This window comes from Sus scrofa, chromosome 1 (assembly GCF_054392235.1).
Source record: "Sus scrofa isolate SSC_HxYL_T2T_F1_AM1 chromosome 1, Sscrofa_HxYL_maternal_Yorkshire_Landrace_v2.0, whole genome shotgun sequence".
Lineage (NCBI taxonomy): Eukaryota > Metazoa > Chordata > Mammalia > Artiodactyla > Suidae > Sus > Sus scrofa.
In genome coordinates, this window is record NC_139383.1 from 153,728,200 (window position 1) to 153,747,722 (window position 19,523).

At 39.4% G+C, this 19,523-nt stretch overlaps 1 protein-coding gene across 11 annotated transcripts in view; it reads right to left on the minus strand.

Moving 5' to 3' along the window:
* The window catches only part of CHRNA7 (cholinergic receptor nicotinic alpha 7 subunit), a 133,933-nt gene that overhangs the window by 103,833 nt on the left and 10,577 nt on the right, over nucleotides 1-19,523 (minus strand). The gene's annotated exons all lie outside the window — the stretch shown is intronic.

Genomic DNA, 19,523 nt, shown 5'->3' on the forward strand with positions numbered 1-19,523 from the left:
CAAATAAGATGTGGCCCACATACACAACAGAATAATGAAACAATGCCAACACAGATGAACCCAGAGACCACCACACCAAGTGAAGTTAAGTCAGACAGAGAAAGAAAAACAGTATGATATCACCCACATGTGGAATCTAAAACATGACACAAGTGAACCTATCTAGGAAACAGAAACAGACTTGCAGACACAGAAAACAAATCCACAGTTACCAAAGGGGAAAGAAAGGAGGCAGGATAAAACAAGAATATGGGATTAAAGAAACACACCCACTGCATATAAAACAGACAACCAACAAGGACCTACTGCATAGCACAGGGAACCACATGCAACATCTTGTAATAACTTATAACGGAAAAGAATCTGAAAAAGAATATAGATATAAATATATATAGATAGACATACACACATAAAAATATATCCAGATATATATATATGCATATGTATCACTTTGCTGTACACTCAAAAACAACATAACACTGCAAATCAACTACAGTTCAATTTAATAATTTCAACTCAAATCTCAAACATCCGCCCCAGCCCTGCTTAGTAATTCTACCATGCTTTCTTTTTTTTTTTTCAATCTGAATTTTAAAAGACAGTCTTCTTTTGAATTTAAAATAGTCTCAGAGTTCCCATTGTGGCTCAGTGGTAATGAACCCAACTAGTACCCATGAGGATGTGGGTTTGATCCTTGGATTCACTCAGTGGGTTGTGGATCTGGCATTGCTGTGAGCTGTGGTACAGGTTGCAGATGTGCCTCAGATCCCAAGTTGCTGTGGCTGTAGTGTAGGCCAGCAGGCAGCTGCAGCTCTTATTTGACCCTCAGCCTGGGAACTTCCATATGCTGCAAGTGCAGCCCTTAAAAAAAAAAAAAAACTCTGTAATAATTTATATAGGAAATATAAATATAATATAAATATATATATTATATAATATAAATATAAATTTCCTATATAAATTTATAAAAAGAACAGATGTGTATACATGCATAACTGAATCATTTTGTTGCACAGCAGAAATTATCACAACATTGTAAATCAACTATACTTCAATAAAGCTATAAAAAATGAAAAAAGACAATCAACAGATGTCAACAAGATAACAAAAACAAGTCAGAATTATCTGAAAAAGATTTTAAAACGGACATCAAAAAAATGTCTCAAAGAGCAATTACAAACATGACAGAAATAAATGAAAAACTAGAGTCTCAGAAGAGAAAGAGAAAATATAAAGGAGGACCAATTGAAATTTTAGAACTGAAAAACAAAATAAAACTAAATAAAAACTAAAGGGAGAAGTTCATCAACAGAACAGTGAAAGAAGGAGTGAACTGGGGGACAGAACAGTAGAAATAACCCAACTTGAAAATCAGATTAAAAAAAAAACTGAATAAGGAAAAAGTGAACAAAGCCTCAGGAAACTACGGGGTTAAAGTAAAATATCTAATTGTATTACTGGAGTCTTAGAAGAAAAAGAAGGTGAAACTAAAAAAGTACATGAAAAAATAATGGCTGACACACCGCAAATTTGACAAGAGAAAATCTATAGATTCAAGAAGTGGCCAAACCCCAAATGAGATAAATCTAAAGAAACCCCTACCATGATACATCATCATCAAACTTCCAAGAACTAAAAACAATGAAAAAAACTTCAAAACATCAAGAGAAAAACAATTCCTTACCTATAAGGCAAAAGCAATTCAAACAACAGTGTATTTCCATCTTGGAATCCAAAGAGTATCTCTACAGATACTAATATATTCAGATAATTTTTTTAACCCTTCTCTCAATCTCTGTCTTTCAACTAGAATGTTTAACTACTTAAATTTAATGTAATCTCCGATAAAAGCAACATTTATGTCTGCCATTTTGCTACTTGTTTTCTTTCTTTTTTAAAAAATTATACTTGATTTACAATGTGGTGCCAATTTGCTACACGGTCCCCTCTCTCTTACTGACTTTGATTTGTTAACTCAAAACTTTCTAGAGTATAATTTTAATTTCCTTGTCATTTCATTTACCATATAGTTTTAAGCTATTTTTCCTGGGGATACCAATTAAAAACATATTACACTTCCTTTTTGGATTGATATTATCTTTAATATTATACAAAAACTTGGCCTATCATTCTGCTTCCTCTCCCCTTTCTTTATGCCATAGAAACATTATATACAGTATGCACATCAAAACATATTTACAATTATTGCTTTACACTGTTGTCTTTCAAATTAAGTAGGAAGAAAAAAGTGATAAACAAGACATATACTTAAACTGTATTTTGTATGACCTAGGTAGTTAACCTTACTGGTGCTCTTTATTTATTATTCACATGGATGCAAATTACTATCTACAGACCTTTCATTTCACCTAAAGGATTTCCTTTGGTATTTCTTGCAGGATAATTAAGCAAAGATTATCTCAGCTTTTTTTTTCAACTTTATTTTCTAGACCAGTCTTAGATTCATGGCAAAATTCAAGGGAAGGTACAGATATTTCCCTGCCCCACACATTGATAGCCTTCCTCATTATCAACAACCCCCACCGAAGTGACAGAATTGTTACAACTATCTGTAACAGACTGATGAACCTACGAAGACACATCACTAACAACCAAAGTCCACAATTTACATTATGGTTCACTCTAGTATATTCTATGAGTTTGGACAAATGTACAGTCTATCATTTAGGTATAATTCATGTAGTTCCACTGCCTGCCCTAAAAATTCTCTGTGCCCTTCCTATTTACTCCCTCCCCCTAAGCGTTGGAAACCACTGACTGTGTCATTATCTCCATAGTTCTGCCTTTTCCAGAATATCATACAGTTGGAATCATTCAATATGAAGCCTTTTCAGATTAGCCTCTTTCACTTAATAATATGTATGTAAAGTTCCATGCCTTTTCACAGCTTGATGGTTCATTACTTTTTCCTGATGAATAACATTCCATTGACTGGATGTTACCACATTTTATCTTTTCATTGACTGAAGGACATTTGGTTGTTTCCAAATTTGGGCAATTATAAATGAGTAGGCTATAAACATCTGTGTGCAAGTTTTTGTATGAACCTAAGTTTTCAATTCCTTTGAGTAAATGCCCAGGGAGTAGGACTGCTAGATAGTATGGTAAAAGTACGTTTAGTTCTGTAAGAACTTTGGCCTTGACTTCCTGCTTGTGCTCAGCCTCAAGGTCAATTAGAGGTGAGAAGCAGGGCTTTCTCAGGTCTTTCCTGAGCACCACCACAGCCTTACACATACTTTCTGGACATCCTTCAAAGACCCTCTGGGCTGAGTTCCTGTCGTGGCGCAGCAGGTTTCCAGTTCGATCCCTGGCCTTGCTCAGCGGGTTAAGGATCTGGCATTGCCATGAGCTGTGGTGTAGGTGCAGACATGGCTCGGATCTGATGTTGCTATGGATGTGGCATAGGCTGGAAGCTGTATTTCTGACTGGAACCCTAGCCTGGGAACCTCCATATGCTGCAGGTGTGCCCCTAAAAAAAAAAAAAGAAAGAAAAAAAAAGAGAGAGAGACCCCTGTGGGCATCTAATTCCCCAACTTCTCCTTTTAATCTTTTCCTCCAAATGTCATGTATTGCCTCAGGCGGCTCCTAGCTACTTTTCAACTTGGAAAAGTAAATTTTCAACATGGAAAACATTCAACTCAATAGCAAAAAAAAAGAGTAAATATATGTTTTTAATTAAAAATTTAATTAAAAAATAGGGCAGAGGTCTAAGGAGACATTTTCCAAAGAAGACACAGATGGCCAACAGGTACATGAAAAGATGCCTAACATCACTAATCATCAGGGAAATGCCAATCAACACCAAAATGAGACATCGTTTCACAGCTGTTGGGACGGCTGCTATCAGAAAAACAAGAAATAGCAGGTATTGGCAGGGATGAAGAAAATGGAGCTCTTGTACACTGTTAATGGGAACAGTATGCAGGTTCCTCAAAAAATTAAAAACAACATATACCACACCTACCACTTCTGAATATTTAGCCAAAGAAAACAAAAACACTAACTCCAAGATATATGCACCCTTATGTTCACTATAGCATTGTGTATAATAGCCAAGATATGGAAGAAGCTGAACTGTCTACTGATAAATGAATATATATAATCATAAATTGTTATGATTATACATATAATCATAATATATATTCATATATATATTTATGAACACATATATATATAAAACAGAATGAAGTCTCAGCAGTTGAGACAACATGGATGAACCTCAAGGGTATCCATGAGGCTAAGTGAGATAAGTCAGACAGAGAAAGAAAAATACTGTATATCATTTCTCTTATATGTGGAATATAACAAAACAAAAAGCCTCATGGTGAGGGTGGGAGATGGGAGAAATGGATGAAGGGGCTAAAAGTTGAAAAAAAAAAGACAAATATAAAAAAATTATGTGACACAGAAGAAATATGGAAACGGGAGATAAAGCAGGAAAATATCAACAAATTCATGTAGGAAAAGGCTTTATGGATGGGAAAAGCTCTGGATTAGGTATGTTAAAGACAGCCTGGCAAGCAAGGTGACTCCCCAGATAGATCAAATAACGCTTCTCTGGCAAGAAGACCCTGGAGGAACCCAACCCAGTTATTCTCCCTTTGGTGGCTGATAACTGGTAGCCTTCACTGTGATAACAGACTGTTGCTTTGCAAGGCTTCTTGAAGGAGCTAGAGATGTGGGATGGAATGTTCTCATCAAAAGTCAGCTAATTTTCTTCAATAAATGTCTGCCTGGATTTCTGCAAGCCTTTGGTTCATTCTCAAAGTTTCGAAAAAGTTGGTTTTGGAAATTTTTGCTGGATTTCTCCTTGATTTTGTGGAGGAGAGAATTTCCAGGGGTCCTTCTTCCACCAACTTCACTTGTATCCCTCAGGCAGTCATACCTGACAAAACTATTTATGGGGTTCTGGTACAGAGTCCTGGTTAAGAACCACCATTCAGAGTTCCCGTGGTGGTGCAGTGGCAACAAATCCAACTATATTCATGAGGACTCAGGTTCAATCCCTGGCCTTGCTCAGGGGATTAGGAATCTGGTGTTGCTATGAGCTGTGATGTAGGTTGCCAGCTGCAGCTCCAACTCAACCCCTAACCTGGGAATTTCCACATGCCACAGGGCAGACCTAAAAGCAAACAAACAAACGAAAAAAAACACCATACAGAGGATTCCTATTAAAAACATGATTTGCACATGAGTATACATTCTCTTCTTCCCAAAAAGCAAAAAAAAAAAAGGTAAAGAAAGGTGTCACAGAATAAATTCAAACTTAGCAAAATGAACATGAAAGGAGAAGACAACATAAGAAACTTGAAAAAAAAAAAAAAGAAACAACTTGGAGTCTGAGAAGTTAAGTGGACAGGAAATGATGACTAACCATCTTCCAAGTACAAATCTAAGTCCACAGAGAAGAATCTGAGATGGAGCCCAGAAGAACTCACAAACTGGAAGGAGCAGGTAACCATGAAGGCAGAAGTGTGGATGAGGTTAACACGGGAGGACTAGAAGCAAGTCTTTATAAGAATCATTTAAACGCCCCCAATATATTCATATGCAGGGCTAGCAACTGCTCCTCCCTGCTCTCTGGCAGGATATTAGAATTTTACCCTCTGAAGACAGAGCAGAAGAATACTACACATCAGACACAGGCAGAACTGCGATGGAAGTAACACATACAAACAGAGGCAGGGTTAAGAACACCTGGCTCTTGCAGACCCTGTCCCCTCCTGGCTCCTGGAATTCTGACTGCCAGGCTCTGATTGCCCAGGTGGCATATTAGAAAATTCTTCTCTGGGTAAACTGATCAGCCTGAGAGAAAAGATCTGACCATATTAAGGTCCCCAAAATAATATCTTCCACCAGATTATGCTAAAGTGAAGCCCCTGTGTCCATTCTTTCTGAAACATTCACGGACACACACACAGTGCTATCAAGGATCACCTAGCATTTTTGGAAAGCCTCCACTATACAAAACAGAGTCAAAAAATACAAGCAGAGAATAAAGGGGCTTAAAAGAAACACAATACAGGGAACAAATGAAAACTTCCAAAACTTAAAAAAAAAAAAAAAACTTCAGAAATATGAGAACCACTGTGGCACAATGGGATGGGCAGTGCCTCTGGAGTGCTGGAATGCAGGTTTGATCTCTGGCCTGGCACAGTGGATTAAGGATCCACTTATGCCACAGCTGTGGAGTAGGTCACAACTGCGGCTCAGATCTGATCTCTGGCCTGGGAACTCCACATGCCTTGAGGCGGCAAGAAAAGAAAAGGAAAGGAAAGGAAAGGAAAGAAAAGAAAAGAAAAGAAAAGAAAAGAAAAGAAAAGAAAAGAAAAGAAAAGAAATATGAGAAGCTAGAAGAAGGAGAAGGAGAATAAAGAAATATGATAAGCTACTGCATCAATATAAAAAGAACAAGGTTTATCAGGCTGTGGTCACTCCCAACTAGGAACAATCAGAGAGCAAAGAAGAGTTCTTGGAGATTGGGAGAGAGGAGACAAAGAACAAAATTCTGAGGAAAAATTATTTTTAGCTTATCCCCAACCAAACTATCTAACCAAGTAGAAGAGAAAAAATAAAGCCACATAATACCTCAAAACATTGTATTCTCTGCTTTCCTTCTCAGATGGCTACTGAGGGTCACCATCCACCAGAATGAGAACACAGACCTAGAATCCCTGAGAAGGATATAACTGGATAAAAACAACAGAAATTTTCTACTTCAGTTGTGGTATAATCAACTACAAAACATATTTTTTTCTTCATCCCAGGTTCCTGATATGACAGGAAGCTTCAAAATGCTTGGAATTTCCAGATAGGAACATCTTTTTCATGTTCATGAGGACAGCGATGGCAGAGGTCACCCTGAACAGCAGCAGGATGGGTGCTGGTCATCAGAAAAACCCTTGGGGAAATTAAAAAGGTGGAACTTTCAGCTCAACCTCCAGGGAAGGAGAGGATGCTAAAAATGGAACAAAAGCATGTGGCCAAAAATCCAGTCAATCATGTCTACAAAAGGGAATATCCATAAAAATCTCCAGAGAGCAAAGCCTGGGAGAGGTCCCTGGTTGGAAGGGTGGCACAGTGCACCAGGAAGGGGGCAAGGTGGTTTCATGTGCTCTGGACCCCCCCCCCCGACCCTGTCCCACGCACCTCTCTATCTGGCTGTTCAGGTGTAGCCTTTATAATAAAATGATCCTGGTAAGTATAGGATTTTCCTAAGTTGTGTGAGTTGTTCTAATGAATGATCAAACTTGGGATTTGGGGAAGCCCCAAATTTGCAGTCAGACAGACAGAAATGCAGACGGCCTCAAAAAGCACTTGAGGCTGGCATCTAAAGCAGGAGCATCTTGCTGGGAATCGCGACCTTAACCTTTTAGGGTATGATGCCAACTCAGAGCATTTAGAGTGAGAATTGAATTGACTTGTAGAACACCCAGCTGATGTTAAAGATATGTTGACAGAACACAGTAGTGAAGGAAAATACCAGTTCCACAGTTGCCAATTCAGTTACAGGCAGGAAGACAAAAGCTTCAAAAGATACGTCTCTAAAAATAAACCATAGGTGTTCCCTCTGTGGCACACCGGGTTAAGAATCTGACTGCAGCAGCTGGAGTCGCTGTTAAGGCACAGGTTCGATCTGTGGCCTGGTGCAGTGGGTTAGAGGACCTGGCATTGCTGCTGCGGCGGCTTGTATTCAATCCTTGGCCCAGGAACTTTCCTATGCTGTGGATGCGGTCATAAAATAAAAAATAAAAATAAATAAAAATGTAAATGATACAAAACCACATGTGTCAAAATAAGGGGAGCAATTTATTATTTCTGCTGGAAAGTTTGGGGATGAAACAACGTTACGTGAAAAATTCAACAACTGGTAAAAGATAATAGTATTAACTTTGAGGAAAAATAAAGAGTTAGACTAGAAAATAAATGTAACCATAAACTACTACTTGGCACATGTGAATAGTGATTTCATTACTATTTAAATATATACACTGTCTATAAATTTAACCAAAAATGATGACAATTTCATTTAGGTGGATATGGAAAGAAAAGAGGAAGAGTATTACTTATCTGGTGCTGGGCGTTGGGGGATGTGAATGGATAAGAAAATCCTCACTGGCAGTATTGGGAAGTCCTTAGATACTGACCATAGCTCTACACTAAAAACCAGTAGTTATAAACCTTTTTTTTTTTTTTTTTTTTTTTGCTTTTTAGGGCTGCACTCACACCATGTGCAAGTTCCCTGGCCAAGGGTTCAATTGGAGTGGCAGCTGCCGGGCTACACCAGAGCCACAGCAATGCTGTGGGATCCGAGCCACATCTGTGACCTACACCACAGCTCATGGCAACGCCGGATCCTTAACCCTCTGAGCAAGGCCTGGGATCAAACCCACATCCTCATGGATACTAGTTGGGTTTGTTACCGCTGGACCACAATGGGAATTCCTATAAATATTTTTTTAAGAGATACAGATGCAAATCTCAAAGAAACACCCAGAGTTGGAATCAGATGGTTCTGGGAATGTAAACCAAGGCAGAGGTATAAAGAAGTCATGAAGAACTATTTCAGTGGTGTAACTTATGTGCAAATATAACATTAACAAAAATACAAATTTTTAGAAAAGTATCACCACCCACAATAGTACTGTGACGTTATCACAGGAAGCACTATTATGTTTTAAGGAGCAGGACCCACACCGTATGGCAGCATTCTCCAGTCCACACAATTACAGAGGGCTGGAGCCAGTTTGAACCCCTGTTCTTATGATCCCAAATCTTGTGTTTCTCTCTCAATCTTCCTGGTGGCAACGCAGGAGTGGAAAGGATGGACTGTGACCGGAAGGGACTGAGAAATCTCTTCATAGAAAGTGTCATCTGAGCAAAGCTTTGAGCCATTCCAGTGCCTTAAGGACACCCTTCCATCCCTCTGTCTTCCCTTGTGGTTACCCGGCTTCTGGTCTGGGCTTGGGCAAGGGAGGCTGGAGTTAATGCAGTCCACCCACCCACAACAGGGTCCCAATTCAGGGTCTGCTAAGCTCTTGACAGTCTGTAAGCCATCTACAGTCCCTTAGTGCCCAGTAGTTATAGCTCCCAGGACCTGCACCAACATGGGTGTACAATCAACACAATAAAGTGAATAGAAGTACATTTGACAGGGTTCCCTCTGGGACTGAACCCGGTAACATGCTCTCTACAGAGCCAGGCATCGTGTCTGCCAGTGCTGTCATCCCTCTGATCTTTTTTTTTTTTTAGTATGTATTTATTTATTTTTAATAAATTTTATTGGAGTATAATTGACTTAGAAAGTTGTGTTAGTTTCAGGTGTACAACAAAGGAAATCAGTTGAACATATACATATATTCATTCATTTTCATATTCTTTTCCCATATAGGTATTACACAGTACTGAGTAGGTTACTTTATGCTATACAGTAGGTCCTTGTTACCTATCTATTTTATATATAGTTGTGTGTACATGTCAATCCCAACTCCCTAATTTATCACCCCCCCTCCATGTTTCCCCTTTGGTAACCATAAATTTCAAAATCTCCTGAGTCTATTTCTGTTTTGTAAGTTCTTTTGTATCATTTTTATTAGATTATACATATCAGTGATCTTGTATATCTGTCTTTCTCCATCTGACATACTTCACTTAGTATAATTTCTAGGTCCATCCATGTTGCTGCAAGTGGTACTATTTCATTCTTGTTATGGCTGAGTAGTATTCTACCATATGCATGTACCACATCTTCTTTACCCACTCCTCTGTCAATGGACATTTAGGTTGCTTCCATGTCTTGTCTATAGTAAACAGTGCTGCAGTGAACATTGAAGTCCATGTATCTTTTTGAATTATGGTTTTTCTTCGGATCCCCAGGAATGGGATTACTGGATCTCTGATCTTACAATCCTTGCAGAGCACCTGGAATCCAAGGCCCAAAGTGTCTCTTGGAATGCAAAGCTCTGCCCACCCCCTCTTGATGGGTGTGCTTTGTCCTCCTACTGCACTCAAATAGCTGATTCAATGCTTTCACACCTCCCTGAAGCCACCCTCCCTTCCAGGCCAGTTGCAAATGGCTTTCCACAAGGAGTGTATTAGTCAGGGTTCTTCGGAGAAACAGAGCCAATAGCATAAACAAAGAAAATTTTTAATAAGAACTGGCTCATACATTTTTGTAAGTATTGGCTCACACAGGCTGCACAGTCCTGTGACCTGCCATCTACAAGCTGGAAAGCTGGTGGTGTAATTTGATCCAAGTCCAAAGGCCAATGGTTTAAGTCCCCTTACACCCCAAGGTGATCCTCTTTGCTCAGTCTATCAATTCACATGTTAGTTTCTTCCAGAAACCCTCTCACAGACACTTTTGGAATTAATGTTTCACCAGCTCTCTGGGCATCCCTCAGCCCAACCAAGTGGACACACCAAATTCACCATCCCGGTTAGAGCAACATCTCTGTTAGGGTAAGATCCAGGGCTGGGTCCATTCTTAACATCTGCCTACTGAAACTGCGGTCCATCTACTATTTATCTCTATGACTATCTACCCAGCTATTTTTGCCTTTCTGAGTACTTTAATGGAAGTCTTTCTCTTGAAAATGGCATATAGCTGGAACTTGTAAAACTGAACCTTGGTTGCTATTTCTACATAGGTGCATCTACCCACTTTACAACAGAATAATTATGGGTGAGACTGGGCTTATTTCTGTCACTGGGTGTTGCTATTTCCCCACAGTATTTTCTTGTGCTTCTTAAAACTATTTCCAGGGAGTTCCCATGTGGCTCAGTGGGTTACGCACCCAACTAGTATCCATGACGATGCAGGTTCCATCCCTGGCCTTGCTCAGTGGGTTAAGGATCCAGCATTGCTGTGAGCTGTGGTGTAGGTCGCAGACGCGGCTCCAATCTGGTGTTTCTGTGGCTGTGGCATAATAGTCCTGATAGAACCCCTAGCCTGGGAACCCCCATATGCCACAGGTGCAGCCCTAAAAGGCAGAAAAGAAAAAAAAAAAAAACCATTTCCAAAGAGTACTGGAATGTTCATGTTTCTTTCCATTTTCCCTTCAACATTTGAAAATGTTATAACCTCTTTCTACTCCTATAGTGGTTATTTAAAAATTTTTGAAAACACATATTGTCACCTATATATACATACACACACACATACATACATGTAGAGAAAGAGAAATATATATATATATATATATGGGTTACAAATTGATATTAACATTTCAGAGATGGTTGTTGTTTGACAATTAGGATTGATGGAAATTTTTTCTGATCTCTGGCTAGTTTTCCTTATACCCCACTTACATTTTGGTTAGGGTTTGTTTTTGTTTTTGCATAACTGTAATGCATTATCTGCTCATTCTCTCAGATCATCTGTGGGTGGTAGATACTGGGTCTTTGCATATTTGAAAACGTTTTTTTTTCCCATTTGGCTTTGTAGAGATTTGGAGAATAATCGTCAATTCCTGAGCTGAGTTATAAGTCCTCTGTCTTCTCAAAACCCAGAGTTTTCTGATAAGACCAAAGGTGTCATGTTGGCAGTTATTTTTTGGCAAATTATCTCCCTCTGTTCCGGATGAATTTAGGATTTTTTTCTTTATCCTTAGTGTGCTAAAATTGAAGTGCTCAGTGGGTCTTTTATATCTATGTCTTCACGTCTTCCTTGATTTCTAGAAAATTTTTAAAAAAGATGATGTCTTTATATTTTTACTTCCCAGATGCTCAGGTATCTCCTTCTGAGATGCTTACCAGACTCAAGTCAGAATTTATTCCAATGCCTACGGTCAGTCTATGGTTTCCAACTAGTGCCCCACTGAAGGGCTTCCTGATAAAAGCAGATTCAGTCTGGTGTGAGAGGTACAAAACAAGCCCCCTCATTTTGTCTTGTTCTAGAAAACAAAGCAGCAAGAGTTACCATCGTGGTGCAGTGAAAACAAATCCGACTAGGAACCATGAAGTTACAGGTTCAATCCCTGACCTTGCTCAGTGGGTTAAGGATCCGGCATTGCTGTGAGCTGTGGTGTAGGTCGCAGATGCAGCTGGGATCTGTCATTGCTGTGGCTCTGGAGGAGGCCGGCAGGAACAGCTCCGATTAGACCCCTAACCTGGGAACCTCCATATGCCACAGGTGCGGCCCTAAAAGGACAAAAGACAAAAAAAAAACAGAGCAGCAATCAAGGATCAGGGTGATCAAAAGGACACAGGAGTCACCCTGATAAGCTGAGCCTCAGAAATAATAACAATTGGAATGAAATCAGACACATCAAACACCCTCCAAAATAATTCAAAATAATAATAAAATCTCACTGGTCATCTATTTAAGTATCCTGATTACTGCAAAATATATTTAAAAATTAAAAAACAAAAATATCCCCAAACAAAAAAATAGGAAGAATGTCTGTATTCAAATTTCAAAATCTTCTCTGCTAGACAAGAATGGTCATAATAATATAATACCTAGTTCACCAGATCAAAAGATAGGCAAAACTTAGGTGTGTGAAAGTGTTTGAAAACTGAAGTTACATACATGTAGATGATGCTTTTTTAGGGCCCTTTTCAAACACAGACGTTGATATACACCTATAAAGCTACCAGTTAGCAAGGGAGACAAGTTCTGAATCCTCCCAGGGCTGGTCCACGACCATTGCCTTTCCAGATTTCCTGCAGATATGATGATAAACTCAGAAGAGTCTCATTTTCCTCCCAAAGAGCAGCATTTCTGAAATAGGTGCAATCTTTCTAATACAGACAAAACTATGCCATGTAGCCCCTCTTGCTGTTCTTTTCCTCTGAGATTACATTTCAAGCACTTTAAAAGTATGTCTAATTCTGAGTGTTTTTAAAGTGATATTTGAAAAAAATGCAGGGAGCCAGTGGAAAGCTGGTTTGTGATGACACACCAATGACCAGCTGCTCCCGGCAGACGTAAATCACTACTGGAAAGGAAACAACATCTCCTGTCACGAGTATTCCCTTTCAGTTTCTAATTGAATCCACTGCCTATAATTTTCCCCGTTATCAACAATGAAGGTGCCATCTGCACGCAGTTGCCCTAATGCATGCCCAATGATCACTGACAAAGGATCATCCTGGGCCATGGCCATCACATTAAATTACTCCATACATGGAATAGCAGGAGGGGTCCAATGGGCCTGATGCCCCTGAGGGAAAGGAAGGCAAGGAAGACCTCCCAGCAGCTGGATGCCAGTCCAGCTGCAGGTACAGAGCGCTGCCTTCAGTGCCTCCCATTCCTAAGACCACAGGTCAGCAAAGATCACTCCTGATGTAAGGACTTTGAGAAAAGCCTCTGGTGCAGTTTCCACTCACTCAAGCTACGAAGACAGGAGACTGCTAAATAAAGGAAAGGGAAGACTCAAGCCAGATTCAGAGAGATTCTGCTGCTTTAAAATACCTATGCTTCATGCATTTAACCTAAAAGTAAAAAGTACCACCTGACTTCCTACCATCTACAGGATGTGCCCTTGAGGACTAGCCAGAGGCACTTGAATGTTTGCAAATAGCAGAATTCTATGGGCTTTGTTTTTATCAATATGCCATCAAGGCATTTTGTTGATCCTCAGCCTACAGATATTTTAGGCAAATATAAAATACTGTCCTAAATGATTCAGTCACAATGTGCTAATGACAACACTTAATGAAAGACCTAAAAGCAACATTTTTGGTTTAAAAAAAAAAAAAGACCTTGTACAGAATTTTTAAAATATGTTCTCTTAAGTGTTTTAAAGCTTTTAATTTTTAAAACCCATAAAATGTTTCATTTATGATAGAAGCTGTAAATATAAAGTCAAGATTTTTCAAGTGAACATACCAAAAAGTCCATCATCTCATTAAAGCCATCTTTGAAAATAATCAGTATAGAACTGTTTTCAGTTGCTTGGGACACTGTGGGATTTTAATTTTTCTCCAGTGTCAGAATATATGCATCCAAAACAAAAATAAAAACAGAAAATCCATCTCTGTCTCATCTGTGAGCCATCAACATTCATCAGGGGACCGTGCTTTGAAGTACACCTGCCAGTCCTAATAAATGAACTCACTCTGAAAATAAGAATATCTCTACCAAAAGTTTTCGAATAATAGGTCTTTAATCCTAACAGGAATCCAAAATATTTGATATTTTAATAGCTTTCTTAGAGTAACTGCATCTCCTTCTATAGGGACTACATTAAAAGAAAAAATTCATTTGCATTTAAATAAATCATAAATGTAGGAAGTATGTAAAAATGCTTATTTCTCATTCTTGAATAAGTCAAAGGTATAGTCATGGAATCGGACATTACAACTTCTAATTGTAATTTTTTTAGATAATACCTCATAGGCATATATTCAATAGGTCACTAAAGACCATCTGAAGTTAAAAAAAAGAAGAAAAAACACTAAAAATTTTAAAGAAAGATCACCCGATGGACATGATCATCATTTCAAGAAATCTCACGCCAAGTGTTCACTGCTCAATGTTCAAAGGAACACATTTGATATCAAAATGATATTGAAGTATTAACATTGATTAGTGAATCAAAAATGCATTAAAAATACAAAATAACATAGTTTTGCCCATTGGCTTAGTTGCTGATAAAGTGTATCTTGTAAACTTCTGGTTCAAGATGCTTATTTATTCAAGTTCAAGCTTATATCAATTGATTTCCCCTTTTGCCACTGAAATTAAAATAAAGGAGGGAAATGGCATAAACTCAAAACAGAATAGGAATGGGGCCATAAAAAAACAAGATATTTCAATACATCACAAGAAGAGAATGCACACATAGAGGCCTGCTGACTACCAGAGCTGGTGAAGGAAGCCATATGCTGAATAATGCTGAGGGGTGTCCACTGGAAAAAAACTGCACAATCTGAAAGTTGAGAATTGTTTTATTTGGTAGACAAAACTGCTGAGGTAACCCTGGGACACAGCCTCTCATGTGATTCTGAGGGACTGCTCTGAAGAGGTAAGGGGAGAATGGGAATATACATGAGTTTTTGCAACAAAAAACAGGCAGGTCTGAACTTCAAAAGATTCTTGTTAACAAAAGAAAACCATACACCTCAAAGAATTTAGCTCTCTTCCTATGGGAAGATGCAAGAGTCTGGGTTCCCTAAAATCACTCCTTTGATAAGCACCTCAGCTGTCTGGGGCCAGCACCCTGCTGTTCTCCATCCTGAGTCCCCTCAGGGTGCACAGCTGGGGGCGGCTGCAGTGGCTGAGGGCTTGGCAGCCCCTTCTTCTCCATTCTGGCTATAGCAAATTAATGGCTGCAATCTATTTGGTTTAACTATAAGGCAAGCAGCATTTTTTCACTCACAGGGAGCTGCAGGGTGGAGGAAGCCAGGCTGCCATGCAGAAGCCCACAGAGTTCAAAAAACCACCTGACCTGCATCTGTAGGAAGGCAAGGAGTACTCAGAAGAGGTGTCACAGGTGAATTCAGAGAAAGCTCTACCTGTCAGCTCTCATCGAGAATAACCAGCAGCCAGGGTTTATCCTCTTTCTGATAGCGACAGAGTAGAACAGTTACAGGGGTAGTTGTAGAAGTCCCAGTAGGGGACCGTAAATAGAGAGAGAAACCTAGGGAACTTTGGGAGACCACTGTAAGTTAATAATTGCTCAAGAAAGCCATTAGAATGAAGAGGCTTGCTTAACTATAAAACCATAAATACAAGCATGAGGTATGCCTTAGGTCATTAAGTTAGAGACAAAATGAGGCCTGCATTCAAGTTCAGCAAAATAATGTTACTTACCACCAAGGACAAGAATTAAAGGGAAAGATGACATTCCAAAGTAGGAGACCCTCATTATAAGGAAACCAGAGATGATTCAACATATTTTAGCATGTGTTACCTTCTGCTGATTTGAATAAGCGCCATAGCAGTCCTAGTTTGACCTCATAGGGTCAAATACTCTCACCTGACAAGGAGGAGCTAGGGATGTAAGCCTGAAGTCTAGTCAAAGAATGAGGAAGAAGACAGTCTCTTCCCACTCCCTGCTTTCCTTGAATTATAAAAATGTAACCCAGGAGTTCCCATCGTGGCTAAGTGGTTAACGAATCTGACTAGGAACCATGAGGTTGCGGGTTCGATCCCTGGCCTCCCTCAGTGGGTTAAGGATCTGGCGTTGCTGTGAGCTGTGGTGTAGGTCACAGACACGGCTCGGATCCCGTGTTGCTGTGGCTGTGGCATAGGCTGGCCACTATAGCTCTGATTCGACCCCTAGCCTGAACCTAAACAGAGAACCTAAACTTCAGTAAGTCCAGACACCAGGTGAGTGAATCTAATTTAAAACCATGGGCTCAAGTCCCAATCTGGGTTTAGGCTGGGTTGGAGTTCTGACACATGGGTTCAAGTCCCATCTGAGTCCTGGCTAGGTTCAAGTCAGAGGTGTTTTCTGTTTCACCTCCATGGAGTCAAAACTCAAACTGATCTGATCTGTTAGTTCTGTTCCATACAACATGGACGCCTCCACAAAACGTGGCCAGTGCTGAGATTTGCTGTGGGCCTAACACACAGGATGTCCAAGACATAGCTCTGCCCTCCCCTAAAACTGTAAACTATCTCCTTAACATTTTTTCATGTCCCCTACATATTGCAATTTTAATAATTTAGAAGTGCTGGGTTAAGTAAGATATTAAAATAATGTTCCCTGCACCATTTTACCTTTGAAATGCGACCATCGGACAATCTAAAATCATATCTGGGGCTGACATTATGTCTCTAACAGTACTGATTTCAAGAACAAAAAAGCTATTGTGAAAAGAAGTGCTTCAGAGCAAGGCATTCAGCCCTTGAGCATTTCAGGTCTTCGAAAATATAGCAGCCCCCAGCCCTAAAACCACAGCTGACAGACATAAATCCTACCCTCTGATACAGCACTTCCACCAATGTTTCTGTTCCCTAATTTAAAAATATGAAGATAATACTAAGAACCAGAAGGCATTTTAGGAAGTCTTGCCAAACAAAGGAATAATAAAAATAAACAGAAAGACAAATGAGTCAATAAGGAAAATTAAAAGAGGGAAAAAATAACCCAAGAAGAAATAATGTTCAGTTTAAAACAAATGAACTATAAAAATAAAGAAGGAAAAGACAATCCTCCAACTGGCATCCTCAGAGAAGGAGGGACAAGTGTACAACGGACAAAGAACAGCAATAAGAGGACCCAGAGGACAGAGAGCATGACTGAAGACATGCAGAAAGAAAGGTATGAGAAGGTTTGATGAAGAGAATAAAAAAGGAAAGCATTTGAGCTTGACTCCAGCATCAGCTGACAGCAGGCGCACTCGACCCCACTGGACAGCATGGAAGCCATAGCACTGGACTCACAGAGAATGTGAGACTCAAAAAAAAAAAAAAAAAAGGCTTTGCAGAGAACACTGCTTACTGCCACAAAACCCTGAGGGCTGTGTTTTTTTGTTGTTTTTGTTTGTTTGTTTTTTGTTTTGCTATGCTTGTAGAAGTTCCAGAGCCAGGAATGGAACCCACACCACAGCAGCAACAACGCTGATTCTTTTTTTTTTTTTTTTTTTTTTTTAAGGGCAGCACCTGTAGCAGTTCCCAGGCTAAGGGTCAAATCGGAACTTAGCTGCCAACCTACACCACAGCTCACAGCAATGCCAGATCCTTAACCCACTGAACAAGGCTAAAGATCAAACCCGCATCCTCATGGATACTGGTTGGGTTCATTACCACTGAGCCACAAGGGGAACTCCAGCACCAGATTCTTAACCTACTGAGCCACTAGGGAACTCACATTTTGTTTTTTCTTTTTAAATTGAATCAAGCCAATGTTAAATTACAAAGAAACTAAATATGGCTACAGAGTACAACACCAATGTTATTCACATGGAGATGGAAGGACTTGGAGATGGAAAGACATCAAGAGAAGTAGGGGCAGAACAGAAGTGGTTTCAAAGACAGGAAATGAGTTATGGGTAACAAATGATAAGAAGTTTTGGGGGGTGTTCAGGATTTTGGGGGGGGTCTCTTTTTTTTGTGAGAAAAGAAGGGCCACACCCACAAAGGGAACGCCACTTTCTTTTTTTATAAATGACAATAAGTTTTAAGACAGTCTTTTTTTCTCCCCAGCAAATTAGTGAGTAAATATAGTTAAGATGATTCTAATTTTTATTGAGGTAAAATTGAGTTTTATTAATTTTTTTATTGAAGAAAAGTTGATTTATAATGTTATATTAATTTCTGCAGAAAGTAATTCAGTTATATACACAGATATACAGATACATCTATCTATATAGTTACATAATTTTTTCATATTCTTTTCCATTATGGTTTATCACAGGATACTGAATAGCATCCCCTACACTACAGAGTAGGACCTTACTATTTATTCATCCTACATATAATAGTTTGCATCTGCTAATCCCAAACTCAGGGTCCATCTATCCCCCATCTCCCTCCCCCTTGGCAACCACTGTATCAGTTCTTTATATGAGTCTATTCTGCTTCATAAATACACTCCTCTGTCACACTGCAGATTCCAAATGTAAGTGCTATCATAACATTGATTTACAACATACAAGTTTGATGTGTACAACATTTTATTTCTACTTCTTTACACACTCCAGCATACTCACCAACAGATGTTTAGTTCCATCTATCACCAGACCGTTGACCCCCTTTATCAGTTTCTACCTTTAGAAAGAGCAAAAGTGAGCAGTGGAGGAAGTGAACACAGAGGTAAGAGGGGAGACTTGTAACTAAGCCAGGTTCATATCCATCACAACAGTAAGTCAAAGAAAATGGGTAAAGTTGGCCAATAGAGGACTGGAAATAGCCCCTACACTGCCTCCATATTAGGCACACACTAAATAACTGAAATGTCCATGTGGGGGCAGATGGCAGGTAATACAATGTCTAAACATGGTAAATCTCACCAATCATGTGGTCATTATACTAACAACCCTTTAATTACCTTTGAAAAATAAAATAATCAGCAGTTAAGATCTGCACGTGAAAGGTAAGATGACAAAAACAACAACAACAAAAGCTTCTAAAAGCAAATATCTAGGAAAATATCTTGCTGAACTTGAGTGGAAAGACTTTTCGTATATAGCATAATAAGCACTAGACATAGAAGAAAGGAATTACAAAATTACGCCATTAAGAATTTCTGTTCATTATAAGATACCATGTATCTCAGAGTTCCCATCGTGGCACAGTGGTTAACGAATCCGAGTAGGAACCATGAGGTTTCGGGTTCGATCCCTGCCCTTGCTCAGTGGGTTAATGATCCAGCATTGCCGTGAGCTGTGGTGTAGGTCGCAGACGCAGCTCGGATCCCGCGTTGCTGTGGCTCTGGCGTAGGCTGGCAGCTACAGCTCTGATTGGACCCCTAGCCTGGGAACCTCCATATGCCGCAAGAGTGGCCCAAAAAATGGCAAAAAGACAAAAAAAAAAAAAGATACCATGTATCTGTAAGCATATTCTACTTCAACTAAAAGTTTACAGGGAGTTCCCTTGGGCCCAGTGG